We start from the raw sequence: 8,567 nt of genomic DNA on the forward strand, positions 1-8,567 counted from the left end.
AGTCATTGATATATCTTTTTATTTCGTAAATTTTAAATAAAATTTTATTCATGAAATTGGAAAATATGAGTTGGATTTAAAGTTTAAGTTAAATTCAAAAGAAATGGAACATATATTTAAGATTTATATGATTTTAACTTGAAGATTCGTTTCTTTTAAATATTTTTTCAAGAAAATTTTATATATATATATATATATATATTTTTTTTTTCAAGAAGGGTTTATACATCTTTTATTTAATGTATTAAGTATTAATTAATGGTAAGAGTTTCGCACAATTTGTTCATCAAATTAAATTTCCTTTTTATATACGTCAGTTACTTAAAGTAATTAAAACATATATTTTTATAAATATAATTGTATGATCTATGATGTTAAATATTTTGTTATTTTAAATGTTTATTATATGTATCTTTTAAAATAACTCATAAATCTTTTATGTTTATAACGTGTTTTAAATGAATTTATATATATATATATATATATATATATATATATATATATATATATATATATATATATAAATCGTTTCTCAATGTAAACTACTTTATTTTTGTTTTTCTATTATTAGTTTTTGTATGTCTTTCTTTTTTGTAATGATCATCTAATGTTGTGAGCTTAAGGATTTACCTTTTTAGTTATCCGAGTTAGAGATATGGAGAAGCATATGAGTCGTTAGATTGATCTACAAAAAAGTAAATTTCTTTTTTTGAAGGATATTTGTTTTATCTAGTTGTACATAAAACTTTATTTTGATAATTTTCTACTGTTAAAATGGGATGTTACAAGAAGAGTACGTATTTGGATATAGTAATTAATTCTTTTTTGTGTTTAAATTTAATTATTATTTAATAAATTTTTAGTAAAATAATTATAATGATAAATATTAATTTTATATGCATATTTTTTGTAAGATCCATGAAAAATATTTACCTTAATAATAACAATTTTATTACTAGATTTCTTTGTGAATGGAAAATATAATAAGTTTATGTAAAAAATAAAATATGAAAACCTAAATAAGAAATTTTGGTAGCTTAATTGGTAGAAAATTGTGGTGATTTCAAGAACATGGGTTCAAACTCTTTTTTACCTTTTTCTTTAAAAAAAATTAATTAAAATATTGATAGTGGATAAAGCACTCAGATTTTTCGACATTATTGAGGGATCTAATATGTCAAGTGGTGATTAAAATATTAATATAATAAATAATATTAAAAAATTGGTGAATAGTAAAATATTTGGACTATAAATAGCCATGAGAGGGGAGACTATTCTGCACAAAGAGAGGAAGAATCAAGTGAGAAAGCTTGAGAAATAGAGAAGAAAGAGTTAGGAAGAAATTTTTAGTTGCAAGAAGAATAGAGGTTCTTGAGGGTTTTCGGGGAAACAAATTCTTAGCAAGAGATTAAGTCTGGAATAAAGGTAGGGGAGCTAACCTTTCTAAGCTTTTATATTATGATTTAGTATTGTTTTATTACTATTTATGTCTTGAAATTATGTGTGAATATTGTTAATGGAAAACATAGGTGCTTACTGTATATCTATCTATATTGAATTTTTGTGCTAATATTATATGCTATTGTTTTGAATCTGTAAATAAGAAATTTGTTAAAACTAGTTGAGGAACACTTTTGCTAAGGAAAGACTTGGTACTTAAGTTGTCCATTGTGACGCACCTCTCTTTCCTGGAAGTCTACTCGGCGAGTTTTTAACTTAAATCTTGTTGAACAGATTATGTACTGTTAAATTATTGTGCAATATATCTTGTTGGAATGAAAATTTCTGATGAATTCATGTTATTGTGGTAGATATGGAATTATGAATTATAATTGTGATGGTAGGATAGAGGAATCTTAAAATCCAGAGTTGGTACATCCGTGATCATAGAGCAGCCCTGGTCAAATCCAGTAAGTTGTGACTAGTCATATGTACTAGCGTTTATGGTGAGTTTGATTCGTCAAACATTTGATTCTTCTCCGGTGACCATTTATGGTGATATTTTAGTATTTTTAATTTATTGTGATATATTCATTTTGTATGATTTTTGCGATGATTGGATTTTATTATATTGGATTTGAATTTATGCATCTGAACATGATATGAGTATTATGGGGAGATTTTGTAAGAGTATAATGTGAGTTGAGGAATATGAGTATGGTATGAGTCTCGCGGAGAGATTCAGTAATGATATGGTATTTGTGTATATGTTGATGTTGAGGGTCCTGTAGTTGGAGGTTATCCTGATACTCTAATAATCATCCAGTCTCAAGTACAGAAGGATGAATTATGTGGTGAGAGGGGCAGGAGGTCCTGGTCTATGTGCCGGTTTTGGACATAGTGTTGAGGACTAACCTTGTGGATGGTATGGAGTATTTTGGAAGTGTATTTGTAAGAGGAAGTAGAAGGCATCACAAGTGCATAACCTCCCGTGACCGCTCATCAACATATCATCGGAATGAGTGTCTATTGGGTATTGTGGAATGAGTGTCTATTGAGTATTGTGGAATGAGTGTCTATTGAGTATTGTGGAACGAGTGTCTATTAAGTATTGTGGGATGAATGTCTATTAGTAATTGTGATATTGGGTGATGACTATCTATGATGCGATTGTTGTATGATGGTATGAGTATCTATGATGCGATTGTTGTATGATGGTATGATGGTGTCTGACATAATTATTATATGAGGTTTGTTGAGTGTATCAAAGTGATGGATGAGTATCTATGATGCGATTGTTGTATGATGGTGCATAATTATTATATGAGGTTTGTTGAGTGTATCAAAGTAATTAGACATGTTTTATAAATGATTGGTTGCATGTTAGCTCACCCTACTTGTTTGTGTTTGTGTATGTGCGATGATCGTATAATTTGTTATACGAGAACAGATGGAGGAATGTCGTCTGATTCAATGCCAATGAAGAAAGAGATAGAAGAATAAATTAGAAGAATTTGAGTTATATTTATGAGTTTATAGTTGAAATCTTAGTTTAAAATATATATATATATATATATATATATATATATATATATATATATATATATATATATATATATATATATATATATATATATATATCAACTATAAATTATCAAGTGTGAGATTAAGGGATGTTACCTTAAATGTAATGCTACGATATAATCAAGTATGAGATTATGGATGTTATATTTTTTTTTCTTTTAAGTGATATTTTATTTTTTTTAGATTCGTTATCCAAATTAAGATAATTTGTTCTTTTAGTAAGTCAATAGTTTAAAATGAAAAGAATTCAAAATTAAATAATATATCTTTTCTTTAAAAGTTAAATCTATTGGTAGAACTAGGAAAGTTTTATATTTGAAAGTTTTAGATTTTAAAATTTAAGTTAAATGCGAAAGAAACGGATATTTTAAGATTTGATATGATTTTAGCTAGAAACATTCAATGAATCTGAGTCATTTCTTTAAATATTTTTTAAGAAAGGTTAATAAATGTTTTATTTAATGTATTCATTGACATAAAAGAGTCACAAAATTTACAGGCCAAATACAATTTCTTTTTATACTATATTAGTTACTTGAAAAGGAAGCAAAAAAAAATATTTTATAAATATAATTGTATGATTTATTTGTTTAGTTTTTTTATTTTATTTTAAGTGCTTATTAATTTTTTTTTTAAAGTAACTCGTTTTGATGTAACAATACCATTACTGGCCTCGTCCTATTATAAAACTATTTAAAGTAATTCAATTGGCTAACATATACTAATTTAAACAATTTACCACTAATTTATTTATGTTTAATTTTTTTAATACATGTCTAATCTAGCATTGTACAAGTATTTCAAATTTAAAACAATTAAATGTTGTGATAATATGTTTAGATTTGTTATGTAGATGAAATATTGCTCTAACCAACTTACAATATAAAATGAAAAATATTATGAAAATTAATTCAATCAACACAATTAGATGAATCTCTTTCTTTGTTAATGATTAATTAAGGGAACAAAAATTCCTTCAAATAATGGTCCCGTTTTTCGATTCCATTAAACTTCAAAAACAAACTTGCTTTTATTTTTTTATCATTTATTGAAAAATCTAGCACCCTCGTAACTACAATAAAATAAAAAAGGTAAGAAGCTTATTAATAAAATATACAATTAATATATAATCTTCACTTAAATCTACCTTATTATTTGTAAATTCTTTATTGATTTAAAGAATAAATAATGACTATTGATGATGATCCCATATTAAGGAAACAATATTTGCGTTTGGTTATGTTCCAATGTTTCAAAACAAAGCTTCAGATATCATATTACAAAATATCAAACAAGAAAGAGAAAAATATAAGAATATTACAACAAATGTTTATTGAACGAAAAAAAGATTATAAAGAATTTTCGAGGAAAACAGTCAAGGAAAAAGAAAATATAAAACTTACAACATAGAAATTAACTATAAAAGAAAAAGAACAGAGAAGAAAAGAATGAACATATCTAATAGAAACACATGTTAAAAATTATAATCCACAATCCTCATATAATGCTTTGTGAGTTCCTTTATGCTTAACTTGTTTCTTTCTCTTACAGTAGTGTGATGAGATTAAACTTGAAAGTTTCCAAGGAAGTCTTGAACTCTTCAAGATCTTCCAAAGACATGTTCTCATGAGAGAGATTCCACCAAGAACCAAAACAAGAATGACTCTTTTGTGCTTGCTTCAATTCTTCCAATTGCTTCTGCTTTTCTTTCAAGTTCCTGTATACATTCTCATATTCAATCCTTTTCTTTTCGATATATTCTTGCTGGTCCTGTGTAACTCTACAGAGTTCGGAAAACCCTCCGGTGACGTAGCGATAGAGAACAACGCCGGTATTAGGGTAACCATAGGAATACACGTTGTCATTTTCAGAGGTGATGATCAAAGCAGTTTATAAGCAGTTTATGCTTTGCATAGAAGAGAAAGTTAAGTGAGCTTGTTAAAAAGTCCTAATTTGCGTTTTGAGAAGGTGACGCATCACCTGTTTCTTTGTTCAACTTCTTTGATCTCAATCTTTCTCTTTACTTGATTTGATGTTCTTCCATGGTTTGCTGTAGAACAAGGAGTCATTGCACATAACACAGATAACAAACAAATCACAAACAAAACATGAATTACAAAATGTTTTGGTGTCCTTTTATAATGTTCTTAAGTGCTGTCAAAACGGGTCACCCGGTCCAACTTGGTCCGGCCACCACGGGTTGGTCACTTAGTAAGTCAATTCAACCCGATTCATTTATTAATTAGCTGAAAAAATTTGAACCCAGCCCGATCCAGCAGAGGTTGGTGGGTTAAACAGGTTGACTCACTGGCTCACTTGATTACAATTTTTTTTTCAAATCCAAAAAAAATTATAATTTTTTTGTAATTCAAATTTAAATAATTTCACTACAAAATAATATTAAACTCCAAAGACAATTCAAAATAAAATATTAACATACAACTCAAATATATTTCAAAAACAAATCCAACAAGCGAATAAATAAGTTTATAATATTAATAATTTTTGTTTATCCATTTATAAGATTAGAGACTTGAATAAATGAACTTATATTATTTTTGTCTTTTGAAACATCTTTTCCTTATCCCCATTTAATATAATAATAAAAATGTTAACTAATAATATTAAAATACAAAATAATACACAATTAAATTAAAGTAGGTGAGTTAGTGAGTCAATCTGGCTCACAACGAGTTCAACCCAGGTGACCCCAAGTGAGTCAGGTCAAAAATTGATCTGTATAAAAAAACATCATTTTTATCAAACCTAATTCGATTTGAACCCATGATGTGCCGAATTGACCTATGAGTTATAACTCATTTTGAAACCTCTAGTCTTGCACTCTTATCTTTTTCTATTGTATTAAACTAATATTTTAGAAGTGAAATAATATATGTAATAATATCTAATAATATATATAATTTATAATATTTAGTATCATGTAAAAGCAATTATTACATATAAATGTAATTTTTTATTTGAATAATTTATAAATTTTACTTTTATTCTCTCAGAAAATTGGTTTTGGACCAATTAACAAACTTGTCTTTTTCTAAAACGACAAATGGATTAAATATTAATAAAAGTAAGAAAAATGAAAAGATGTACAATTGAAATAAATTGATATGAGATAATATGTAGTTAGAATTATAATAGAGAGTTGCTAGAGAGTCATTGATATATCTTTTTATTTCGTAAATTTTAAATAAAATTTTATTCATGAAATTGGAAAATATGATTTGGATTTAAAGTTTAAGTTAAATTCAAAAGAAATGGAACGTATACTTAAGATTTTATATGATTTTAACTTGACATGTTCATTGAATCATGTTAACGAAGATTCGTTTTTAAAATATTTTTTCAAGAAATATTTTTTTTCAAGAAAACTTTATACATCTTTTATTTAATGTATTAAGTATTAATTAATGGTAAGAGTTTCACATAATTTGCTCACCAAATTAAATTTCCTTTTTATATATGTCAGTTACATAAAAAGTAAGTAAAACATATATTTTATAAATATAATTGTGTGATTTATGATCTTAGATATTTTGTTATTTTAACTGATAGGTTTTGGATCACAACTAGCTAAAAACTTAATTTTACATGCCTCAATGTATTATTAAACTATTTGAAGTACTCTTACTAAAATATATACTAATTTGGTTACTTAAGCATAATAAATATTATATTACTCTCCTTATTTGTAAATAAGGACACTATGATGGTTATATATAATAACAATGAATACGAATTTGTTTATATCATTCCTATCTCAAATTATTAAAAAAAATATTTGTATATAATGTTCGTAATGAAATTAAATATTTTATTTTGCAGAAAAAAATAAAAGATTAAGAATAATAGGAAATACTAGTTTTGGACCTTCTCATAGAAGGATTTTCAAACTTCATTGTTTATTTGGTCGGTTGTACATTTTAGCAATATGTACCAGATTTTAGTAGACAAAAATACCCTTATTTATCATGGATTCTAAGTTTTAAGGTTAAGGGTATTTTAATAATTTTCATTCTCAAAACTTAAAAAAAAAAAAAAAACCCAAACCCTTACTCACCTCTCTCATTCCTTTCAATCCTTTCTCTTTCATCTCTCTCACTCCAACATTTTCTCTGTCATCTCTACGTAGTTCCAATTCAAAAAATCAGAAACATTTGCCTTTAAACAATTTGCCTTTGTAAAGAGTTGAGTCATTGACATATTCACCTTCAGGCAAAGGTTCATTCAAGATCTCTTCAATTTCACCATCTTCAGTAACCCTCATCATCTGCATATGTTGAATCATCATCTCTAAAAAGACCCTCCAGGCCAATTACCAATTCTTTTGGATGTCATTATGCTTGTGAAAATTAGATAAAATTATATACGACAAAAATTATAAAATGAAAACTCATTATAAAGTCATTTTTTGTAAGAAATTGTTTAACAATGAGTGTTTCTGATTTTTTCCAGGCCAATTACCAATTCCTTTGATGTCATTATGCTTGTGAAAATTAGATAAAATTAGATAAGACAAAAATTATAAAATAAAAACTCATTATAAAATCATTTTTTGTAAGAAATTGTTTAACAACAAGTATTTCTGATTTTTTTCCAGGTTAATTACCAATTCCTTTATGCTTGTGAAAATTGGATAAAATTAGATAAGACAAAAATTATAAGATGAAAAATCATTATAAAATCATTTTTTTTGTAAGATTGTTTAACGGCAAGTGTTTTTGATTTTTTCAATTGGGACTACAGTAGAGATGACAGAGAAATGATTGGAGTGAGAAAGATGAAAGAGAAAGGGTTGAGAGAAATTTTTGATTTTTTCAATTGGGGCTACAGTAGGGATGACAGAGAAAAGATTGGAGTGAGAAAGATGAAAGAAAAAGGGTTGAGAGGAATGAGAGAGACAGAGAAAAGATTGGAGTTAGAAAGATAAAAGAGGAAGGGTTGAGAGAAATGAGAGAGGTGAGTAAGGGGTTTCTTTTTTTTTTTTTTTTTGAGAATGAAAATTATTAAAATAACCTTAACCTTAAAACTTAGAATCCATGATATATAAGAGGATATTTTTGTCTACTAAAACCCGGTACACATTGCTAAAACGTACTAACTGAAAAACAGGCGTACGCGCGTTAGCAAACCCCATATATATATATATCAATAAACAATTATGATACACTTTGAAAAAACAAATTAACGCAAAATCATGGTTATATTCACGGATGATATACATACATATTATATAACGATAATATATACATTTCGTAATGATAATATTAATTATTTATGTTTTAAATTCATTTATTTTAGATTGGCTACTCAAATTAAAGCAGATTATTTTTCATTTAAGTTAATAGTTTAAAATTAAAAGAATTCAAAATAAATAATATACACTACAAGAAATGTCTAATTAACAATCAATTTTAGAAAGAAAAAAAATTAGTAGACCAAATTAGATATCTATTTTTAAACAAAAAATTATTATATTTAAAATAGTTTTTATTATAAATAAAAATTTGTAATTAGATTTTCAAATA

The sequence above is a fragment of the Vigna angularis genome, chromosome 9 (genome assembly GCF_016808095.1).
Source record: "Vigna angularis cultivar LongXiaoDou No.4 chromosome 9, ASM1680809v1, whole genome shotgun sequence".
Taxonomy (NCBI): Eukaryota; Viridiplantae; Streptophyta; class Magnoliopsida; order Fabales; family Fabaceae; genus Vigna; species Vigna angularis.